This window comes from Pogonomyrmex barbatus, unplaced genomic scaffold, assembly GCF_055798465.1.
Source record: "Pogonomyrmex barbatus isolate J1 unplaced genomic scaffold, ASM5579846v1 scaffold2, whole genome shotgun sequence".
In the NCBI taxonomy this organism is placed as follows: Eukaryota; Metazoa; Arthropoda; class Insecta; order Hymenoptera; family Formicidae; genus Pogonomyrmex; species Pogonomyrmex barbatus.
Window position 1 is genome coordinate 19,047,672 of NW_028297116.1, and position 26,416 is coordinate 19,074,087.

A 26,416-nucleotide genomic window follows, 5' to 3' on the forward strand; every position below is an offset into this window, starting at 1 on the left:
AGAAAATCCTGGAAAGGATTCCATATATAAAGATTAATTTTGTATATATTGCAGAAGTAATACGTTAGCGCGATGCACCAGTTAAATGAATGTTACATCTTCTTTTTTTAAAATAATTCTTTCATACTTAGGTTGATTTGTTAACTATACATACTGTTAGCTATCTTCTTATTCGAATTTTCTCTATGTACCAAGATGTACCTTTATAGTTTCTTCTCAGATTTATTTAATTGGCGATCGTCGATCTGCCAATTTTGCCAGCTCGATACCGCTCAAGCGAAGCGCCTTTGCGATAAAAGCGAGAGTGGGCTATAACAGACTTGAAAGGGAGATCAGGATAAGCGGATGGACTCTAGAAGTATTTCCTAATGACTGCTCGACGAGAGCGGAAGCGTGGCGACGAGAGGGATCGCGGTGGGACCACGTTGGCAGAGCGTGGAAACGACGGTCGATACGCTGACGTACTAATGACCCGTACGGAGTCGCACCGACAGACTGCTGGCTAGACGCAATGGCACCAACGCGCCGGTGGTTTTCGCTCAATTATAAATTGAATTACTCACTAGCCGGCTCACAAAATGGCCACGGTTATGCGCCATAAAAGGGAAAACCGACTCTCTCGGCGAACGGCATCGCGACAAGGGGCGGACGGAAAGGGACGGCGGGAGCGCGAGCGAAGAGGATGCAAAAACGAAAAGCGAACCCCTTTTATCCTCGAACTGAGGGGGGACTGGCATCGATACGCATCAGCCGCGTCGAAGAGAGGGGGATGATATAGCTTGAGATCGACCTACCCTAATTCCATGCATTTGCAATTAGCTCATTAATGGACGAGCGTACGACGAGTAAGTGTTTACGTAACCGCCATCGCGCAGCGCATTGGCAGCGTCAATTGTATTTCGGGGCCCGTTTTGTAAGTCGCCTGTGTGTTTCGGACGCGAGAGCTAATCGCGCGAGCAATTAAGATAAATTGAAATCGATAGCGGAGTGACAAATGGTCGAGGGATTCTTCTAACGGCTGCCGCTAACACCGTCGCTCTGCCGCTTAGGACGAATAATTAATATCACTTCCGCATACGTGTCCATCCGCGGATTATCGCGACGAATCAATCATGCACGCGCTGGAATGAATAATACCGAACGTGACTACTGATCCTTTTTTACGTGCATGGTACACGTATGACGCGTGTCTGATGTCGTCTTTCTTACTAAAGTGCAATTGCGTAATGTGCGCTCATGTTAAATGCTCGATAAAATGCACGAAAACATCATTTGGCAAGTTACTATATCAACTTTATATATTATATATTATTTATATATTAAATATAATAAATAGCTATACCAGTTTCATGACAATTTTATAAAACATATATTCTTATGCTTTGGAAATTTCTTTGAAATTGATTTTAGAAATTGATTTTAGAAATTTTAGAAATTTCTTTGAAATTGATTTTATTAATTAAAATTTATAATATCTCAAGCATATAGGATGTTAAAATAATTAATTGTTATCTATAAATTATATATAGAAACAGTCTGGAGTATATCATAGCTATTTCATAATATATTTAATTACAAAAGTTATAGAATAGGATATTAATTTATTTTGTCATTAAAGAAATTCCATATTAACAGTTTATTATTTTATAATTTCATTATAAATATCATATTATTCTAGGCTCAAGTTTATCTCGTGCAACGTTGGTAATCATCGTGTGGAGTCTGGAAGGCACATGTTATTAACCGGAAGTTACCGGCGTCAATAAGAACTCGCTGGATCATCTCGTGCCATCCGCGCGTCGCAAACGTGACGTGGGACGCATTGATAATTAGCGACGGATCGACGGTCAGCCTCCGGCGATCCTCGTTAACTGCTTTACGATGTGCTTACCGGACCGCTCCGTGTACGTTCAGGACGGTCAATATCCCTGGCTATTTACTAACCGCCGTTGCCGTTAAGATGATTAGCTCGGGGACCCGCGGGCTGTACTTCTATTCACAATCAAGGAGAAGGAAGCCCGCATTACGCGGAGACGACCGTTTCTTACGGTATGCGTGCAAGTATCGCACGATATCCCACGTTGTTATTAACAGACCTTAAGCCGTGAAAATCGGGCTAGATTTGAATATATCCCCCCCTTCTGAGAGATATTGTTGCTTTGCACTTTTGCTATCACGCGATGCACGGTGTCTCCTGGCAACCGGTTCCAGCGACGCCCTATATGAATTAAAGGCCGATTGCATTGTAATGCGGGAAATAAGGCTAATCCAGATAAATTAAAATTTTTTTCTTTGATTATATTACGATATGATTATAGGTTTGAGAGGGGTAACAAACTATTAACTCGGGATTTAACCGGGAGGTCGTCGATGCAGGAGATTAAGAGCTTTAATCATTAGTAGCTTGGCTTCACGATGCAGTAATGTATCATGAAATTTTAATAGTCACTCGTAAATCATTACTTCTTTGTTAAGAAGAAAGAACTTTGCATTGTCATGATTTTTAATGTTTTGCTTTACGCTCCGTAATGAAGGTTAGAAAAGGACTGAACTTCGAAGCTTGCGTGCAAGGGAAACAGGGTGGAGAATGCAAAGGGTTGAAATTCAGTATAAGTTTTTCTCTGAACGATGCTATCAGTAGAAAGAATAGTAATCGCGATCGTATCTTTATGATGGCACTTGATGGACGACATAGAATGAAATATGCGCGTTATTTGAATTTATTGCTGTCGGAAGGTATATCGCGCATGCGATCCTGGCGTTTTTATTATCATTATCTTTGCTCTTCTGACATCAAGAAGAATATAAATGAAATAAGAAGGGATAGGATCAGAAGTAAGATTGAAAGCACATCCAAGTATCAATCTATGAATTGAGGCAATGCGAACCGGTAAAAGTCTTTTGACATTCCACCTCGAGCAACAAATCGATTTACCGGCGCGTTATTTTCATGAAAACTTGAGAAAAATTTCTTCTGTTCTGGATCGCCGGGAAAGAACTATGTGGCGAAACGTAGAATTTTACATTTTGTTTTGGTTTCTCACGAAAGTAGATCTGTGCTAAAATAGATTTCGAACAGTCGTAGTGCCTGACACAGCGATATCCGAGCTCGAAAATTCATTATCTTGCAAATTTTAGGCTGCTCGTGAATATTTCTCAACTTTCAGAAATTGAGCGTTGTCTCTTTTTGTAGGCTTCCGCAACGTCGGAAAAAATTACTTCGTATCTATTTGGATAGATACCGATTCAAATGATGAATACGCAGACTTTACCCTTCAAAATCTCGCAGAATCCCGAAAATGCTCTCATCATTTATAATACGCCAAGCAATTTGGATTGGACGGGAAAGTTTTGGCGATTTCTCATATTCCGCCAGAAATTTTGCCCAGTCGTAAGATCGTTAAAACTTTTTTGCCGGAGCTTTTTTGGATTATTTGCACTACGAAAGATTATCGATATAACTTTGTGGTTATAAATACCCAATATTTTTTTATCGAGTCAAGTTTCATCAAAATTGATGAATGTTTAATATATGCTGACTTAATTATTAATCTAAATAGATGAGAAACCGAATAATAAACTGGAAAATTATCTTTAATGTTATATTGTGTATGGCTTTAACGTTATATTTTATATCGAAATTTTTCAATCTTGATATTATTTGACATAAATAACAATATTACAAATATATATTACGTGATTTCAATAAAAGATTTAGATTCAATGAACGGATAAATGAAGGGCAACATTTAATGTGAAATTTTCAAATATTCCGACATTTCCTTCCGATTACGATAAAATTATATGGATATCATTCCTCGGCTTGTTCCTACCGCTTCCATTTGATTCCGTAATTCCTCCTAGAAGCGGGTAATTCCCTCCGTTGCGATCGATGCTTACTTTAATCCTAGCGCCAGGAGTTTCGATCCGTTCCTCCACCGCACGAAGTGCCGTTTGGTTAAGCGGACGGATATTCCTCTTTCGATTCTCCCTCGAATCCTTTGCCACGTACGCCGGTCTCTTCCTAATCCACGGAAATGGGCACAGTGTCGACAAGATTCGTATTTGCATTACGTCCACGAAAGCGCGGAAAGTAACATCGTTTCAAAATTTCCGGTGAGCGAGGGACAGTGAGACCATTTGCGCATCCTTTCGGACGTAACTGATAGTGAATTAAACGCGTTTTCTACATGAAAAACTGAACAATTTCTTTACCTTTAATGACGCAAGTTTTTAAAAAGGATTTGATATATTGTGCAGTTAATTAATTACATAAACAGTTAGTTAATTACATATACGTCTGTATAAATCTTAACAAGGATAAAAAGGTATTTTTTATAATTTACTTTGCTACTTGTCGCATTTCTTATGCGAAATCTTAGGCATATTATTCCTATGTTGAAAATAGAAAGATAAGAACCATCTATCTCACGGAAATGCCGTGAAACTGTCCGGTTACTGTATTAATAATTGCGAGATATTTCCCACGATACACTTCCTGTAACCTTGCTTACGGTATGTTGGACATCGTACTTTCGCTATGCTCACGGACGAATTTACATGCATCTTACTCAACCTCAAATAGAACCTTGCGGAATCGTAAACATTCAGTAGGAACGTTACGTAATAAAGTATACCGTAATGTACCGTTAACAACAACATTGAGCACCGAAATGATTATCATGCAATAATCCTTCACACACATTGCAGAATATATTAAACCCGCCGAATGTCCTTGTTATCACAAATACCAATTGACAAACTGGTATTGATAAAATATTTAGAAATGTTTTAATAGCGAAATTTTAATTTATTAATACGAAAAATTATTCAATTTCGAAGATTAAATTAACTATTTTCAGCAATTAAGATTGGAAGGTACGAGTCTTATTTTTCTTTAATTTTAGTCTGGACATTGATGTTTCTAATAAAAATTAAAGATTTTATTACCGAGATGTTGAATATTAAAGATTTACGTTAAATTTATAGCTTGAAGAGTCCTTATAAAAAAAAAAAAAATTTGATGCTATATATGAACCAGAACGACTGACAAGACATTCGGTAGTTATGGAGCACTCTGTATATGAGAGGCGTGCTAACTCGTGCGGTTGATCCATCTGGCTACCTACCAACCTACCGACCTAGCTTCCTCCTCACGGTCTGCGCCGGATATTCCGGAAGTGACGTCACCCTCATTGTAACATCCCGTATAGCGCGCGAGCGGAGCGAAGCGAGACGCTCTCTTTCGTGTCCCACGGACGGGTCGAGTGTATGTGCGGAAAGTATGGGGAAGCGGGGGCAAAGGAGAGGGAGGATACGGCGCGTTGCACATACGTGCGTGGGTGTGTGAACAACGACGGAATGCATCGAGTCTGTACGCGGCGTACCGTGTAAATACCCGGCTGGCATTGGCGGCGTCGTGTATGCGCGGTTACGTAAGTGTAATGGGAAAGGTGGTTTTGTGCGGCGCGCGTAAGAATCGCGAATCAGGCCTCGAGATCAGGCTTCGCGTTGCACGCTGTCGTCGTTGTTATCCGCCGTGGAACCGATCTTGTTCGTGGTACGTCCCGAATGCATCTCGGAGCATGGCCCGAATATCTCGACAATTTGCGAACATTTCATCCAAATTTTTCGAGAAAACAAACTGTCTAAAACAAGAAGAGACATAATTCTTGTTCGGGAGAAACAAGAATTTTAGGGAATATTAAACGTTAGATATTTTCGGAGTTTATTATTAGTTTCTTGAGGCGCGAAAAACGAACTCGCGCTCTTCGAGGATGCGCTCATACCATGATTAAATTTACAGCATAATCATTGTTTAATTTAAATTAATCTATATGAAATAAATTAAACAGTACAGTATAAACAATAGATAGAGAACAGATAGAGAGGATAAATTTCTACGTTTTGTAAAAAATGTTTTTGTAAAATTATCAATTTTGTATAAAAATGGTATCTATCTATATATTTTATAAAGAATTAATAATAAATTAACAAAAAACGAGTGATTTCTAAAATTTTTAATGTCAACAAATCACAAAGACTTTGCAGTAACGATAAGAATCCGAGAAGAGATTTCATTCATCACCCACTCATTAAATTGGAGAGTATTATAGTAGACGGTTGACGAAATAATTGCAGTAATGCAAGTCGCATTAAGAGACGCAAGTGTGACTCTTAGCAAATACGGGTGGGAAAATTCCGCGACGTGATTAATGGAATTGCAGCATGGGAAAACGACGCATCATGTTAATCGACGCCGTCGTTGCTCATCCGTATTTGCACGCTTCGATTAGAGAGATGAGCGCGCGTAGGCGTGCGCGTGCCATATGCCTCGTCGTTACGCATCGTCCGATGTAAACATCTAACTGGCGCATTGAATGGCGCTTGGGTTATGTAAAACTTCGCATAAAAGCAGTCTTCCACGTTTTCACGTCGCGCTCGCGCTTTCGAAGGCTCTTCTCATTGTGTGCCACGTCGACAGATGTTTGCGCGTGGCGCAGCACGCACGCAGAACAAAACCGCAGGCGTTTATGTTTTCCCCGCTCGCGATAAGTGTGTCATCTCGCAGGAATGCGCTTCCTTCGTCGATAGGGCTAATTATACGCGTTCGTGTAATCGCCTCGTTTCTGACACGAGTCATTTCGAGGAGATAATTTAATCGAGCGCAATGCGTTGCGAATGTGTTGCAATGAGTGCGCATATGAGTCTTTTTCTATTCTTACACTGCGACCGCTCACTGTGTTTAGTGGAAAGAACGATCATCAATGTATAATTATGTACGCAGTAAGATTATATTTAAGAGAGAAAATTATCTCGATAGAGTGTCTATTTTCGTAATTGTAACGCAAGAATGTGTATCGAATACATGTCGTTTTTTTAATATTTTATTACATTGCAATAACATGCTGATGTCATTGTTACACTGCGTGTCTTTATCTATTTTGCTTTATTTGCAATATGCATGAACATAGACATTGAAACAACTCTCATTATAATTTCGCATACTTGTCGGTACTTATTTTATGGATACCTCGCATAGTTATTTTTTAACACTGGATGTTTATAAGCGTGAGCTTAATAAATATTGATTTTCTAAGCAATTTACATTTACATTTACTCTGCTTGGAAATAGTTTCAGATTTAAGCATGCGCTCGAGGGATCGGCCTCTATGTAAATTCCACGCGCGTCATTCATGCTCGGAGCGTTTCTCGAAAGTGTGTATGTTTATGAGCGAAATAACGATCGAACGTTTACTTAACGTTTACTAACTTTCGAGACCCATTCAGACGATTTCGAGATTGAGATTCGCATTAATTCCACGCAAATGAGATGATTCATTGACGAGGCGCGGTGATGTTTCGTAAAAGAAAACAAGAGTGTAGATTATCCAATATCTATGAAGAGGACTTTGTATTCCAAGTCATTAATATTTCTTGTGTCGTATCATTGATTTATGTCGCGTCGTGAGCGTATTCGTACAACTCCTATCAGCCTATAATTTTTGCAACCTGAATGTAAGAACGATGTCGGTAAATCACGATGCGACATTACGATTGCCTCGCAAAAGAACGCAAGGTAATTAAGTCAAGAGTCACACGAATTCTTCTGCATTGTTTCAGATCGATGACTAACATTGTGATGTAAAACGGAAAGTTATGCAATCCATTATCATTGTCTTTTACCATAAAATTTGTGATAATCTTTCTTTTTCATTAACTTGAGATTAAATAAAGAAGATTTATCTGTGAGACAGAAAAACAGAAAAAGGGATGATCAATAATGATAAATCAAAATTTACTTGTTGCGGTAAAGTTTTTCCAACATATATATCTTTACAAGGTATACGTATATAATATTAACATACATTAAAAGAATTGCTTTATTAATTATATTGTAAATTTTTTTATAATATTAGCTTAAAAATTAAAACAGAAAAATTACTTTGTCTAAAAATAGATTTTTTGATAAATTAATTTAAAAATGAATGAAATAAATGAATTAAATGAATTTAATGAAAAATATATTTAAAAAAGTTAGGATGTATATTTAAAGCAGGTTATTAAATTAAGCTATAAATTTTCTATAATTGGTGACTAATAGAAACTCGCATGTGCACATTTGCATCTACAGACGATTGCCATAATGGCATACATAAATACATAGTTCACAAATAGGAATTATTTCTATGGTGATATGTAAACTGCCTTTTCACAGAGAACACCGTACTTCTTGGGGTGCCGTCTCGAAGCAACTCGTCGAAAGAACTTGTATTGATTTCATTGCAGTAAACACGAACGCGTGCACGCGTACACGTGATTCGTGCACAACACAAAAAAAAACGTGAAAGAGCGCACGCAAAGGTCGGTATTTATGCGCACGCGAACAGAACTCTGAATTAGAATTGGTGGAGTAAGTGACGGAACAGGAACCAACTTCTGAGATATTAAATTGTGAAAATAATGATAAATTTAGTATTATGCTCCCCATCATCAGCGCGATTTATTAAAAAATTTAATATGCGCCGCAATAAATTTTTACCTCTGTTTTATCTTTGATATGTAGATCAAGCACAGTGTCACTTTAGATTGTTGTAAGTGCTCATAAAATAATTTATCATTAAAACGACATGCTGCTTACCGAAAACACGCTTTATATAAAACTTATAAAATAATCACAAGTGATGTAAAAAAACATTCAAATATGGCACTCGTTATAACAATTTATTCATGTCAATTTTTTCGATTTTTATTTTGAGACACGTTGAAAACGTTAAAATTCTTCAGAAAAGAATTTCTATTTTCAGGATGATTGAACGACAAAATTCCAATTTTATATATCGATTACTACAATGACATTCTGATCAGCACATGCAAATCATGTTATAGAAAAATTATTATTTCTAATTGACATGATATTTGCAGTCAAATTGCTAGTCTAAATTTTAAGGCAATCAGTGATTATGATCTATTTATTTCCTTTGTGTGTCAATTTTAAATAGAAAATAGATTTTTGACGATTTGAGAAGAAAGCAGATCATTTAAAAATTAAAAAATTTTTAGCATTCCTGAAACGGGAGTTGCGTGACAATCGTTATTATGAATTTTGTGTTCTGTTATAAAATTCTCCTGAAACGAGCAATTTTTCGCTCTCGTCGATGCTCGATATATCATCCAGAAATACATAAAACTCGGATATACAGTTAAGCTAGGGTCCCTTGTTTCGCTCTCCCTTGTAATTTTCTTGGATCATTGGTATTCCTCGACAAACCCTAACGGCCGAACGGATCGGTGCAAACGATCGACGTTTTGCCCGTGTTACGATGGAGGGATACGAAACGATTTCTAAGAAAGATCGTTACTACGCCGCCGAAGGTCTCGAAAAGTTCCTTCGTTTAAGGGTGGAGTCTGTATCGAGTTACCTCGATTACTTTCGGGCAACATCTGCATGAAATATATCGGTTGCGGCGTGGAGCACTTTGCGCCGAAGTGGGAGCAGTCGTAAAATACAGCGCGCACGGTAAACGAGACCGATACGTCTCTTAAAATTGCGGAATCGGCGAGGGACATTTTACAAATGGCTTCGAAGCCACGCGGTAGTACGTTATGGCGCGCCACCTTTTATAGACGAAGACCGTCGATCGTCGATCTAAATATTTGTATAAGCTTTCCTGTCGATCGACGCTTTCCACATCACGATCCCACTGGGCGAAAGTTTTACAAAATATCGATCGTTTACCACGCTTAATATCGACGTATTTTTTCTTTTTAGCTAAAACCTTTTAATACAAGTAGCAAGTTTTATTATAAAAATAGTTTTGGATAAAAACTGTCATCAAGTACCAGTAGGATTGCCAGCATCCGAATTTTTTTTTTTATTTAATAATCAGACGACTAGTGTTTGGAATATCAAAGAGTACTAAATAAGCTCTAGGAATCAAAGTTGAGGTCAATTCGGAGTAGTTTGACCTACTCTAATAAAGTGCTCTAACGTACTTCGGCAGCCTTAATCTCGTTTACTTCGGCTGCCATTGGTGTGCTACAGTTACTTTGGCGTACTGTGTCGTAATTTGGCGGATTTTAGTGCATTCCGTCACAATCCGGCATACTTGGCTTAAAAGCGTATGCTGGCGCAGTATGTAATGGCCGTGGCAGTGGCAATAAACTGGCATACTTTGTTTTGCTCTTCCGTATTAAGTTTAAATTTATTTGGTTTATATTCCAGATGTGTGTGTGTGTGTGTGTGTGTGTGCGCGCGCGCGCGCGTGGTGTGTGTGTGTGTGTGTGTGTGTGTGTGTGTGTTAAAGTTAACAATAACAAAAGAATACTAACAATTTTTAAATCATCATACCTTTATACAACATCAAATTGTATTGGGTCTTTCTCTCTAAAATCTTTGTTAAATGCATTTTTTCTTATTGCACTTTTTGTTATTATGATACAATAAATTTCTATCTTCTTTCTGTACACAATTATCTAATTCTTTTTGATTTCTCCGTATTTCTACATGCGTGATTTTACGTTTCCAGAAAAACGATTTTTCGAGGAAGCGCTTCAATAGGGGTGGTCCACGTACGCGAATGCTGCGAGACACGCATACTATGTATATAAATAGCATCTTGGTACTTTTATGAGCTGCATAAATCACTTTGTAGGCCAATTATAGGATTAATATTTATAGCCTGTGCACGCTATACATTCACTATCCCGCTTATGCCGATCTAGAAATTACATTCTGGATAAACTTTGTAATCATATACAATTATCTTTCTATTTTTCTAAAATATAAAAATTTTTTAAATTATTTAGAGTATATCGTATTTATGTTATATTTATCATTATATTTAAATTAAATACTTGTGAGCGTATTTGTCATATTTTGTAATATTTAAAAATATCTCAATAGAAAGAACAATTTAATAACTTATTATCTTAATTAATAAAGATATTATGATAAAAAATAGATTAGAGTATGTCATTCCATTTTATCGCCACAGCAGGCATTTTTAAATTATGTAATACGATAAGATATCAAGAAAACACATCAATGTTATGTAATGTGCTCTTTGATTTAATTAATCATTATTTGAAATGTACCTTCGTTGGTCAATGTTCATATATTATTTAAAAAATGATATATGAACATTGAAAATTATAAGATGCACATCAAGGATGACGTCTGCCATTCGATTTCACAAACCTGTATTTTTAAAAGACGTTAGCGAAGGAAACTGAATATCAAGTGGCGGTAAAACACAGGGGAGAATCGAGGAGGGAGTGAGTGGAAAGCTTTATTAGGTCCTGAGAATTCCATTATCTGGAAAAGCTTTCTAGAAATTACGATTGCCCGTTTTCCGTTTCTTCTCTTTTTCCGGAGCAAACAACGCGAACTTGTCGATGGATGGTCGAGAGGAGAGAATCGTCTGCCCTTGCTGACCTACGCTAACGTGGAACGTTCCGTCGTGGTTGCGCAATCGTTTAGATCATTAGAACGGGCAGGATAATTGGGGCGACTTCCGAGCGGAAGTTAACCCAAGGGGCTCCACTCTCGAAGTCCGTTTCGTTGGAGATTTACTAAAGAATTCGGGTCATTTACCCAAACCGGTCGTTAGAGGTCGTAATACCTTATAAATCGCCGTAGACCGACACTAGGCAGCTGCAGCTCGCCTGTCTTGTCGCGCTCTCATTACGCCCGCGATATTACTATAAATTAGTCCTCGCGATCGACGTTGCTACTGCAACGAAAGATAAACTCGCGGTTATGTTTAACGCATATGCGCTGTTCACATGCGAGACATTATTCATACCGTAAGGACGCCTCCACGTCGACTACATAATTAAGCCTATATTATTTTCTTGACTGGAATACTTGCTAAAATATATCATTTCCTCGATCCTTGATATTTCATCAACTTTAAAATAAAATAGTTTAAATTGATCTTATAAATACGGTGTTGCTCAAGTGAACATTCCACACATTTTCCATTTTAATGTTATCAGACAAATTGCTTTTAAATATTTTTTTAAATATTAAAAAGTAACCTTAGAATTTTAAGAATCTTATTTTCTTCTTAAATTAATTATATTTGATTAATTGTATATTTTTATCAATTAATAAATTAATCAGAATAATATATTTGAAATCTTTTTATTAATATCTACAATTTTAATTTTTTTTTGTTTCAGGTGAGTCATTGTAGAGATATTGCAAAGAGACACGTTCCTATTATGTGTCGCAAGAATGTCCGAACATCCCTATGATGGATTCCCATGTTCGCTTCCACTTGGTACCATCGCCGATAGAAACGGGCTGCACGAGTGCAGCTAAGGTAGGCGAGGCAAATTTCCCGTCCAATTTCGCATCCGCACAGCTGCCGGTGAAGTCTTAAATCAATTGCGGGTCAGGAAGGGGGCTGCGGGAGGATGGTTGGCGGTGGGTCCACGTTGAAGCAACGGGCTTGGCACGACATGGGGAGGGGATGGAGAGGAAAGAAGGGTTGGGGTTTAAGGTTGTACTCAACTCCATAATTAGTTGGAAACCCGAAGCTCGACATAGCTCTCGGATTTAATATCTTAACGCCCTCCTTAACGCGCCTTGAAATTTTGCCTCGCGTTGCTATATCGACAAGTACGCGATAGCGAGAGTACTCGAGAAGCGCGCGCAAACTTCATCTACCCTTCCACTTACCCTTTAGAATCCCGGAATGCTACTGCTGCAACCGTCGCTTTCGATTTGGCGGAACCATCTCGATGGCGGTCCGAGGAGAGAAACAGTCAGGAAGTCAAAGTCCCGCTGAAGTTTCTTACCTTCGATGAGCTTTGTCGCAGTACGCTTCCGCGTTGCGGAAAAGCGCCAGGTTTTTACCACCGCTGCGATATTACGCGAGGGGTCGCATAACGGCAGTAAATTGTCCGCCGTCTCGTGAGAGAGCGACCGAGTTAGACTGAAAACATCCCGCGATGAAGAACGCGAGTGCGCGACGAGAAATTTTATTCCGACGAACGGTAGAGCGCAGGAAAACCGTGACGGTTGTCGTAAGTCGTCTGACTAGTAGAAAAATATGGATGTACGTTTCCTTACTATATTTTCTCTTCGTTCAAGATGCGAGCGTGTGCCGACTTTATTTCACTCTGTTAGTCGGATAAATAGATATTTTAGATAGGAAACACATATTTTACGTAGATTCTTTTTGCGTGAAAATAGAAAAATGTTATCTCTCAATTTTTTGAAGCTGATTGGAGAATGTTATAAGGAAAGAAATGAGAAAGCGAATTGAAGATTATTATAAAGAAGCTGTATGTATTGTTTCTTTCACCAACACGAGTATTGTTTTATTAAAAATTGGTTTGAGTAGTATGTTTTATTGCAAGTACCTGCACGTGATACAAATTACACAGCACGCGGAATAATTACGGACGATCGAATGTCGAATCATATTAAAACGACCCCCGACCGGCGATCGTTGTAATTCCAATTACAACGTGCAGCTTTGTTTACCGCGCGGTAGCCCCAAGCATAAGCTTCAACGTTTACAGCGTTTTCAACAACGCAGTCAGCAGCTCACTGTTGAAGTATCCTGGTGCAATAATACCGGCTCTCAGCAAAACACATTGTTATAATTAATATGCTAGTATAGTATGATCATAAGTTTCAATGGAAAATTATAATATATTCTTCTTATGCAATAATTGCGCGAGGAATGATTGATGCCCTGATAAATAATTTTGTATTTTTCATAAAGTTTACATAAAATTAAAATAAATATTAAATATCTTTCGCAAGATCTATCCTTTTTTTTTTAGTTAGTTTGTAGAATAATCATTTTATGAATCCTTATAATATAATTGTATTTAATATTATTGTCTTTATTTTTTAAACACGTGCACTTTTTTCATTATTAGCGTAGGATGGATCTATTCTATCTAAAAAATTTTAAAAACATTTTTACATGATTACAATTTGAATTTTTTTGAAATCAAACAATTATATTTAAGCATTGTATAGACTTAATATAAACTTAAGAACAAAAAATAGAGAGAGAGATTTAAAGTGATGTTTGCTGCATGATATTTATAAGTTAACATCGATCGCATATCAGCATCGACATAAATAAATTATATCTGTATTGAAATATACATTTATTCGAGGCTGAGAGAAATATAACTGGGTTAAGAAAAGAAATTGTCTCCATCGTGTATGGAAATAATTCCTCCAGGTGATGACGCGCCATTCTTGAAATGTCATGTCGTCTCGCCTCAGCAGCGATATTATTTTCTCGACAGAGACATTCTTGTTCTTATTGTTAGCTGCTGAAGATTAATCGCGCGGTCCAGTTCTTAAATTTAGAGCCGCGGCACACGGCATCATGTGTCCATCGAGGTCGACTTGATGATGGCGAAAGGTTAATTTGCCGTTTTCACACCGTGACCCAGTTTTCTTTTCGCTTTCTCGCTTGCGACGAATGTACTTTTTAGGACACCTGTGTCTAGGTGCAAAAGTCTCTCTATGTGAATATTTTACATAGAACGCGGGGCTTCTCTTAAATGGGAGGTCAAAGGTTACCACAGAGGTGAAGGCAGACATCACGAACCGGACAGTCGTAAATAAGAAAACAGCAAAGTAAGGCTGAATAAATAAAACAAGATAGTGAAAAACATCAAAGATACTAGAGCTGGATTTTTGTCTAAGAATTCGATTCGTACGGAATGCAACCGAGTCCATGAACGCGATTTATTTAGATATACATTGTTTGTTATTTCGCGTTAATGATGGCCGCTTCGTGATAGGACTTCGTAGACTGATAGAAATATTTATTTGACGACAGAGTGGATGGAACATTTGCAAAAACAGATGGTGGATGCGTTTCCGCAGTCGGTCTAGATATGTAGACGAGTACTACAGCAGATGGCATATGTCTATTTTTGTTATCTCCCATGTAGTTCCAACTTGGTTTTGAAATCGTCCAAATCTCCTATTGGTGATTTTATCTCCCATTCTGTCGGATCGATTTAAATTATTCTCACTATGGGAATAATTTATGACCCGGATATCATACGCATTAAAATCTGTTTACGGTAAATATTATTATATCGCCCCTGAGCGATAATTTAATTTATATTTATCAAATGCTCCGTAGTGATGTCTTACGATCGATTTATCATTTCATTTCGCCCGAATAAAACAATGCGCCGCAAATAATTCGATTTAATCTCGTACAGCGTTTGACGTAAAACCGATGGAATTACGGCCGAACGTTTAACCCGGCATGTGCGTTATCTGAAATTTTTCAATTACGTGCTACTTTAATTAGCACGGAAAATGCGACGGGTCAGTCCTCGTGGCTATATAATATACGAAATTCGGTCCGGGTAAATCGTTATTCCCCGAAGCGTGTTTCACGCGTATCGAACATTTTCGCGGGAGCGTTCGTATGCGAAATTTCCGACTTTTAGCCCCCCTTCCCTCCCAATCTCCCCTCGCACTCCACTGGTCGCTTGTGTTCGTCCGATATCTGGCTATACGGTTGCAGTTTGTGGCTGTCACGCAATACGTACACACAACAACACTATTTCAGGGAGCTTCGTAAACACAGTTATTTGCCGTTACCAAAAAGCCAGCTTGCTGTTAGCGTCTTTTATTTCCCCGCGCACGCCCGTCACGCACGTTACACTCTACCCAACATCAGCAAGCAGTCCGGTGCCGGTTTCCAGCAAGCGAGCGCGTTCCTCGATCCGACATGATCTCAGCGCCGTAATCTCGTTACCTCGACGCTATCGGCTGGCTAAATTATCCATTTCCAACGAGATAGTAAAGCCGCGCTGCGGGTTACCTGGTCGCGATAAATTTCGTTTATCGCGGCGGCGCCGTTCGCCTCCTCCCCCCGCTGTCGAATTATTCCATTTCGATTTTGCACGATATTCCCGTGTCCGTTCTTACGGGGAATAAGTTCGGGGCCCGATTTGCAATCGCACGCGCTCGATCGTCGTACCCGGATCGATACCCGTTCCACGAGAGAAGCGGCCTTGTTCGACGCGTTTGAGATGCAAACGAATCGCCGTTGTGCTATTCCCGATTATATTGCGCTCGCCGAGAGTTCAGGACTTTGCGTGATACTGGCACGAAGGAACGAATCGAGTTCGTAATACAGAGAAATCGTAAAGTCCTGCGGTGGTATCCCGACGCTCTGCTTTGCAACGCGCGGCGTTACGACGCTCCAATGTTCTGCTTCTTACACGCCACGAATTTAATTTGATGCACGCGATCCGGGGAACGCAAAACGACGTGAAGCATGTTTTACCGTAAGACCCTGCCGTGAACTTGCATAATCACAGCCAAGCGGCTACGTTATCGGACAAAATATAGGAATTTCCGTTATGCTGGAAAATCGATATATTATCGTAATAGAACAAAAAATGAAACAAAAAAGAAACAAAAAGCGGAAAAAAAGAGCATACTGTAAATTTAAACGATTACATTGATTTCCACGTGCTCGACTTGATATTGTATTCAAACTTTCAGTTTTATGAAATTGCAGACGTGGAGCATTTAAAGTGCTCTTTTCATAACTTAAAATTTTTCGATATTATTAATCGATTTGTATACATTTTGTTATTTAAAAGAGGAAGAAATATCGTTTGAATTTAATATGCATTTTTTTTCAACAACTTTAATATTTCCCGTTTTATTCTCTTTCATCGAGGTTTTGTTTGCAATATCGCGATCTCTGCATGTTTTCTGTTACACAGTCATCCGTTAGACGCAATTATGTAATCTTGCACACGTGTGCAGCATTTTTTTTTATCGGTTTCTATTAATTTATTAAATAGTACAAAAAATTGATCGAGAATTTTTATCATGTTTGTCATTTCAGATCCAGAAGTGGAATTTGCAATTATATACAAAATATTCAAGTGTAAAATGTTGATAAATTTAAATTTTAATCGATTTAACGTTTAATTAAGATGTACCTTTTATTGATCTGTCATCGAAGTGAACATTTCTGCGTGTGCGCCCGTGAATTTCTGAAGATTCGTCGAGACACGGATTAATCGATGACACGGTTATGCATCAGCGTGTGACCCGCGTGCCTCGCCACGACAATGTGGCCAATTGTACTCAATGACGTGCATGCTCGCGGTCGTTATGCTCTTCTCGCAAAAATAGCTCGGCAATAAGCAGCCGAGGCGAGGAGAAAGCGTTCATTGATCGGCTCTCCAGTCTGGGTTCGGTGTTGCTATTTCCGTCGCCAATTCCGCTAAAGGCTGAATTGATTACAGACGGCCGTGCATACGCAAGAAAAATAGAACGGCCGTGGAGCCATTGATTTTTTTTCCCCGAGGATCCTTCAGACCCCGATACTCCGCTCAAATGACTCGCCATTCTTCAATGATATTAATGAGGCTGCCATCTGTCATTACTCACGCCCGCCACGCATGCAAATGGAATGTTAATAGCGGTTATTTAATGCCGCAAGATGGTGATCACTAATAGGACCGTCGTGTTTCGATAACGATTCGGTTACAATCGAGTCGACATGGTTGATCGATGACACGGGTGTCGCATTGAAAACACTATCGTAGCTGCGACGATTGTGAGCTATCTTTCATACGTCGTTTGTTTGGGCGTTACGTCGCACGCGAAATACGCAACATCATATCGCTATGCGGTATTGATACGACTATGGCGATGATAGGTATCAAATGCCTGTGATTCGGATATTCCTTTATTTTATTTTTTTCTTTCAGATTTGTCTGGCATGCGTATAATAGCAATCTGTATAAATAGAGTAGAACAGGAGAGGATAGAAACGATATTTATCATGCTCCGATATTCAATGACTCACTGAGAATATCAGGAAAAAAATACTGAGTAAATATTTTCAGTGATAAAAATATGTGTGATAAATAAATGGAGGTAATATTGAAGGAAATCGCTTCGGCTTTTTTAATCTTTTTTTTTTTTTTGATAATGGTTATTCATTAATTGGCTGATACATCATGCGTTTTCGCAACAGTACTTTGTATAAAATTATTACAAGAAATCATCAGTAGCTATCATCGCTATTATTACCACGATTATCATAGTAATAGCGAAAGTGAATTTATAAATGCTTGGAATATTTTGATTAGCATAAATCTACTTGCGCATGTAGATATATGCACCGCATTTTAAAACACTATTGAGTTATTAATCAGTATTCCACTGCAAATATTATTCATAATTAAGTCAGATCATGCATTAACTCGCACTTCCGCTTCGAAATAAAAATTCTAACATAAGAACGCTTTGCGTTTGTAATATAATAGTTTATATAATTATTGTCATACTACATCAATTAGAAGTACAAATTATCTGATTCATAATTCTCTTTTTATCGATTGAACCAACGTAAAATAAATCAGGAACATTACGTAAATCTTAATAAAAAAAAAGATAAATTATTTTCTTAGAGAAATATTAAAATTGACATAATTCTAAAATCCATGAGACATTTTGAATTATATGATGTAACAAATAAAAAAAATACATTTTTCTTGAAAATATACACAAAATATTTTCAAGTATGTAATACGTATTGCGTCTCTTGTCTATATAATATTATCGAAGGACCTACTATATATAACAGCTAAAATTCTATGAACCATCGAAACTCCAAAACACTTTTTCCTCCCTCCTTTCTTTCCTTCTTCTTCTTCTTCTTCTTCTTCTTCTTCTTCTTCTTCTTCTTCTCTCTCTCTCTCTCTCTCTCTCTCTCTCTCTCTCTCTCGTTTTTTCCTCCGATAATTAATCTCGCTCGCGTACCACTGATCGCGGTCGGCCCATTAACTCCCCCGAGGCAGCAACGCGATCAGCGAGCTTAGGTCGACGCTCCCCAGCGCGACGGGTGCGAGAGCATCGATATATCGGTCGATCCACGAGAGGACGGGCCGCCGAGACGCGTATCCTTCTCTCGTAGTATCGACTTTCTGTCCTCCATGCCTGGGCTTGTCAGGCTCTCGCGCGTAATCGTATATAACGCAACTCTGACGCCTCCGCGTGTGCATGCTCCCTGCAGATGCAACGCCGAAGTAATATCGGAGCTCCGGTGGAGCGGTAGATAGCGGGTGGGTGGTGCAAAGTATGGCGTTGGTAGACGGAAATAAGGGACGGGAAATGCAGCCGCGGTATCGGGTGACGAAGGCCGCGCATTCAGAGAATGGAGAACTTTCAATCAAGACTCGTATGTCCGCCGTTGTCCTAAGATGTCCTCGTGGTAAACATGAAAAAAATAAAACAAATATATACATATATATATATATATATAGAGAGAGAGAGAGAGAAAGAGAGAGAGAGAGAGAGATAAATTATATCCAAAGTGAGATACAAAACATATAAGAAGTAAGTTAGATGCGCGTAATTACAATATGATACTAGAAATCGAGCGCATCCTATGATATAATTGAATTTAACATTATAAAGATACAAAATTCAAAATATTTTACTGTCAAAATGATAGATTATTTTTTTTAAACTACATAAATATGTGGGATTATCTGTTGCGAAATGACCAATCTTTGCTCGTATGGCATCCAAGGTCCATCGTGCGAGCGGAGAAAGTTGAATCCTTGTAGTTGCTTATGCCAATCGGATTGGTATTTAAGAGTCGATGCGATAACAATACGAATACGATCGTATAACTTTATAGCCGCGTTAAGTCATGCGGGACTCGACCGACTTGCAACACGACACAAAGAATCGTACCGGACAGCCGCGCGACGAGCGTGTAAACGGCGATAACCCGGACGATAAGGCGGTCAGTAATTTTTAGTCTGCCATTGAGAAAATACGTATGTAATTACAGACTGCACGGGCGAGAATGGGCGAAGAATAGAATATCGATATGTGTGCGCGATTATTTAGGTCGCGCTATGTTGAAGCGCGCACATTTGTCGGACAGCCGGAAACGGTCGCATCTGCATAAATGGATATCGATTATGCCGACCGACTAACGGACGATCTCTCGATCACTATGCGCCGCATCCTTTCCCATTTTTTTATTCCTTTTTTTTTTTTATCAATCTCTCCTGTCCCTTTGACGATTCCCGTATCGTACAAAGGAACGCAGTTTCGGCGGCACGGAATTGTTTCAGCCTCTTTCGAAGCGACACTCTGTCCCGTTTATCGTGCATATTCATACGCGGTGCATCGTTGCATTCGCCGGTCGCTATTTCTCCCTCCCACTGTTCGCGCGTTTCCCCTATTCCCGAACCCCTAGCCTCTCGCTTCTCCACTTCCGTCATAGTCACCGAAGCGCATTGAACTCTCTCTACAATGCCGGGTATCGCGCGCGCGTTGTCGACGCACCAACCCTCGACTGTCGCCGCGGCACAACGCGGCCTTTGCAAATGCAACGCATGCCGCGCGCCGCGTACGTACCTGCGTGCGCGACGCGTATGCTTTTCGCATGAGAACGCAATCGACGGCGGTCGCTTATTCGCATCCCTGACGCAATCCGCGCTACCTCGATCGCGATGGATCGATTCGAATTTCCGTATGAATCCTTGATGCGTCAATCTTGTAGAAGGTATCCAATAATCGGATGGATCTCTTTTGTCAGAGATATCGAACTATATGCATTTATATTTTTATTATTTTTACATTTTGTCATATTTGGAATTTTGTCGCATCCCAGCTTGATCATCAGTTTTATTCGCTTTGCATGTAATTTGTGCACGCAACGTTGTGTAGAATTAAAAATTAATCAAAACCATATTTAGCGTTAAACATAAAGTCACACATCTACATGTAATTTATTGATTTAGATCCTGTGATCCTATAATCGATGAGCATGGATTATAAAGTTTAATTTAAATGATTATATGCAAGTATATAACTTCATTACTTTGTGATATCGCAGTGAATTGGTATCTGGAATTATTATATAGATTTGGTTATTTATAATTTGGAAATTGATCGATTTTTTTTAAAGATATTAATGGATTTTTCAGCCTTTCAATTTTTTTGTTATTTGTGCTCGAAATAATTCCGTACCGAGAAACTGCGTCGCTCGGCGGTTTCGCGCGGTTTACCGGTTCGCCGAGCGTGATCGACGAGCAGCCACGGATAACGGATAAGGCCCTCGGTGTTTGCGAAATCCAGTAGATCGTCCGTGGGATAATCCGGTTCTCCTCTCTCTATCTTCCTCTCCCTTGTTCTCTCCTGGCTTTTCGTCGAATTTGACCGCTGCCGGATGCGGGGATTGTCACGCGCGGGATCATTGTTGCGGCATGACGGATTGTCAGTGGCCGTTTTGTTTTCGGGCGTGTGTATTCGTCGCTAGCTGTTCCCTTTTTATATTCCGGCCGAACCATTTTGGATTTCGGAAGTTGGCTTGACGATGTGCACGATTGATCGAACCATTCGCGCGAAACTGTGCGTGATATATATCGAGTTAGATTCAATATGGTTTTCATCAATTTAACGTATTAAATTCACTGATTTCGGTTTGCATATCATTACCATTACTTTAAATTATGAAATATATTCAAGATATGAAAGATATTTGAATGTAATTATAAAACATAGATGTCGAAAAGAGTAAATTTGTAAGTTTCTCAATAAATAATGACACTTAAGTAAATCTTCAATTCAAAATATGAAATTATTGTATCATTTTTTATTTGATATATAACATGTAGTAACAAATGTAAAAATAAAATTTTAACATTTAATTTTTACAGTAAAAAAGCGATAAATCGTATAGAATATATTTTTATGTATTTAACAGTGAGAATTGAATTTAGTGAAATTATACTAATATATATCTCTCTAATCGGTACTATTTGCTATCAAATTTCCAAATTATTATTTGTATTTTAAACCTCGTCCCGATATTGTGTAATTAAACCGTGAAGTTCAGTAATCGTGAACATTAATCATCGTTAATCATGACGTTAATCTATTAGTCGGCAATATAATAAAACTTTACGTATTAAGAGACTCATTTACATCGAAGGTATTTTTTTTGAAAGAATAATTAAGCAACGAATTGCTGTAAAGTGTCTCTTCAGGAGAGAATCATCGTACTCGAGGGCTATGCGTGACACGCGGTGTACAATAACGTATCGCGTATACGCGGTCACTGTCACAGCCTGCTCTTGTTGCAGCGTAACCAAACGATTACCCCGATAAATTTCATGAATGGGCCTCTCGCGCGGCAGTCGTTGACTCCACTTGTGTGTACCGGCGTGGCGCGATGAAAGGAGCGCGAGAGGAGGAAAGGAAAAAAAAAAAGGTGGAAAAAGACGAACGCGAGGTCTATAGAGCGCCAGTGCCACCCCTCGCTTTTGCCCCGTTGTTGTGCACGGCTCCGCTCGCTCGGTGCAGCCTGCGCCGAGGTATAATGCACTTAGCAGCCCGACGCGTACCGTTTCGCGTTACGCCATTGTCGAGGGTCCTTGTCCTCCTCCCTGGTACACTTCTCATTGTGGCGAAGAAAGTCTCGTCGGCGAATTGTGCCGCGCGGCCCGCACGAGAGGAGTCGCTCCGCAGCCGGCGCACACGTGCGTCTGTACGCGTACAGACTACCTCTTTTTAAAGCGCCGCTCCTGTTTCCACGAGATAAATTTCGACTGTCGCACGTGGCTGATATGTCGAGAATTAACGGTAGGTGAAAGGAGATATCACGATAATTCCGACCTGGACTTTGAAAAACTTTGTAATGCGCGCAAGCAGCACATTAAATTGATGTTATCTCATATATATATATCGATGGTACATTAGATTGCTTTTCACAGTCCGGTATTTAGACAAGATTGCGATATTTCGATAAACCTAAACCGCTCTCTGAAACAAGCAAGGTACTCCATTTTTGTTAAGAAAAATTGCGTCATGCACCGGTGGTTCGCATATTGTATTTGTGTGGTATTCCCTTGCGTGTATCGAGTGTGTTTTTAGATTTTTAATAATAAAATATTTTATTTGCTTTCCATATACTGCTTGTACTCAACTTGTGTCGTAATCTAAGACGTGTCAGTTTGCTACACTTGCCACTTGTTGTTTGTTTGAAATAGTTTATCGATTTATACCGTGTAATGTTAATTGACTTCAAGTTAATTGACTTCAGTAGATCGTAATTATATTTTGTAATTATATATGTAAATTACCGCGTGTGTACAGGCATGACTAATTAAATATTTGTATTGCCTTCTTAGCGCACTGTGTGCGACGTCTCGTCATATATCTGGGACAATACACAAAGTGTGACAACAGTGTTTAGAGTCGAATGATAGTTTTTAAACAGACAATCGGCAATGTAAAATTCTTTTACAATATTTATTCACGTAAAAAAACATATTGAATGCTTATTGAATCATGCCATTCATTATTAATATTTGTTTTGGAAACTAAAATCTAACGAATTGTGGCATTATAATCGTGTACATATAACTTGTATGTGTACAAAGAATATAAATCTTCAAAATATAAATGTTGTGAAATAAAACTGCTTATTTAGCAAAATTTATGTGACACGAAAATATTGCGTGAATTGTTAGAAATATAACAATTGCTCTAATAAAAACTGACATTGCATTTATTGAAATTGCAAGAGCAATTGTATGAGTAATCTCTAAAATTAATTAGAGTATACTGCAAATTGATGTTTTTTTGCATAATTTTTATTTTTATGTTTATAATATTTATGATAATCCAAAACGTCAAATTTTTTAGAGATATTACAATTTTTTATTTAAAATTAGTTTTATATTTAATTGGGTATGCTGAGAGAATTTTTGCTGAGAGAATTGGAACTCAAAAGTGAGAATTAAATAAATTATGCATTGCTTTAAAATCATTTTATCGACTTGTTTATATACCGTTATGAAATAATCTACTTTTATTTTGCAAATTAACTAATGTTATTCATATTTTGTGCTTTGCAAACTATTTTTTTAGAAAATTATTTCTTTTTCAAATTCAATGGATTATTTCGAATTTCTTTACTTTACAAATAGGAAGATGGGGAAACTATTATCTGGTCATTATACCTAATCTTCGACGAACGCTCATATATATCGTATTTTGTTGAGTAATCTTTCACATGATTCATTGCGCCATCAAAATATATCGATTATGTAATACGTAGAGTTACCACACGTCCTACTTTCGTAGGACGGTCTTTTTTTACCTTCGTGTATTTGTCCTAAATTTGCGTTTGGATTTATTGCTTTAGAAATCGAAAGCTAAATTATATATGTTATGAAAATGAGATGATATTTTTAAATATTTATGTATTAAAAATACAGACTTTTTTATTTAAACAGTTTTTTACAGCGAGTTTGCTTTAATCAAACAATCAAATCTCGCATGCTACTGAATTACGTATATATTTACTTTACATTATTTAAAGTACTTTCTAATTGATTATCGTTGTCTTCGTAAACAGAAAATATCAAACAATAATTTTTACTTATCTATATTGTTAATTAACAGGATTTATGTTGCTCTCCATAATTTATGTGATATTCTAAAGTTACGAATATTATTTTACATAAGAGTTTTTTTTGTAAAAACACCTAATTAGTATTTTTAAACAATTTTTATATAATTTATTTAATATATTTAAATCGTAAATAAATTTATTTACGAAAAAATATCAGATATTAATTTTGAAAATATAACGCAACAGAAATTTGTTCATTTATCAACTACAAATAAGGGTTCTATTTCAATTTTAAAAGAAAATCTGTCGTAGACTTTAATTAGCAATATATTTAAAATTGCAAAGAAGAAATAATATTTGTGAGAGAATACATGTATATCTATTATTATACAATAATACGTGATGTTTTAGGGCACTTTAAATAACTATTTCTATGTTGATGTTTTTCGTGATTTTTCATCATTTTACGTAGTGGCAGGTTTTTGTAAAAAAAATGAACGTTGTTTTTACTCTTCTCCACTCATCTAGCACCATACGTGCACGGGATAAGGGACTTGCAGCGCTCGCTATAGCCGGCATTGGTAATTCATGCGCTCGCAACCCAGAGGAGAAGAGGGGAAGTTGCGTTATAAGATTAATGAACAAATAGCCCTCCCTGCGGAGAAAGGTTCGGATGAGACAGGGCCAAATATGGCGTTCTCTCGCCCTCGGGCATGAATGATGCAACACGCGGGCATGGATTTACAATCGAGTCATTATGCGGCGTGCACAACGGGACCGTCGATCCTCGTTGTATGGTTTTTTCGGCGTCCGTAACTTTCTCTCGAACACATCTCCGTTTGTATGCTGTATGTAGACGTCACGCGAAAAAGCCATCGTACGTGTTGAGAGATTAATGCAGAAATTCTATCCCGAATTAATTTCTAATTCGGTAATCTCTTTAACAATTAAATATAATAGTTTATCTCCCTATTTCATTCGTATAAAATTAATACCAAACAATGACTCTATATACTACATACTACGTTTATAATATTACGGTATTGTCACATTGATGTAATTAATGATATCAATCACTATTATATTATAATCTCCTGTTAATAATAATTGGTGCTTATAATCGTATTTATGTTAAAAAAGAAATTTAGATGAAATTAGTTTGGAGATAATTTAATAAGTGAGCCTTGAAAGTTAATTTAATAATCGTTATGTCATATGTAATTTCGAGTGAAAAAATGGAAATTGAAGCGATTGCGAATGATTAATTGAAAAATTCAGATGATTTGCTCATGACTGTTAAAAAATCCATTATTAAGAAACGATCGTGTATATGTACACATTAATTATTTTTAAAACTTGTATTAATGGAGTAGTGAATTGAGAAAAATTGCGTACGATTCAGAAGTAATTTGAAAAGAAAATAATTATGTGAAAATATTTATGTGAAAAATTTGACTTTGTATTTAAAAATAGATTTTCAAAGCATTGAAACTAGAGATTATAAAAAAACTGCTCTTTATTACAATGTTTTCATACTTTGAATAATAACGAATTATTTTCTTGTATATTGATTAACGTGGCAATCCATTGTTTGAAATTAATCTTTTTCAGACATGGATATGTCAGCAGTATTAAATTTATCGTTTATTTACGAATTATAATTATCCTCGGTTTAATTGGAAAAGTATTTACCTGAATTAATATATTATTATAACTCACTTAAATTCTTTTACATCTTGAGAGATCAACAAAGTATCACGTAATTTTGCGTGTAATAAATTAAAAAGAAAGGGATTACGTATTGATTGAATTATAAATGTTAAAAATTAAATTTTAAGAATTTAACATTGGGATTTTTCAAAATTCTTTCAGAATCTGAATGAATTGAAGTTAATGGTATTTTACGTTAAATGTCATAAAGCTGAAACAAAGCATGTGAATAAGAATACAAATTACATTTTCTTTGAAATTAGTTTACGTGAATGTTCCACGTA

The 26,416-nt window shown here is 37.6% G+C and overlaps 1 protein-coding gene and 1 long non-coding RNA gene across 2 annotated transcripts in view; both read left to right on the forward strand.

Moving 5' to 3' along the window:
* LOC105422263 (Krueppel-like factor 6) overlaps positions 1 to 26,416 on the forward strand; it is a 315,425-nt gene that overhangs the window by 106,613 nt on the left and 182,396 nt on the right. The window lies entirely within an intron of this gene.
* On the forward strand, positions 1,720 to 13,782 carry LOC148936741 (uncharacterized). The gene is made up of 2 exons (XR_016139220.1): positions 1,720 to 5,435; positions 12,187 to 13,782. It is a non-coding gene; the product is annotated as an uncharacterized LOC148936741 (long non-coding RNA).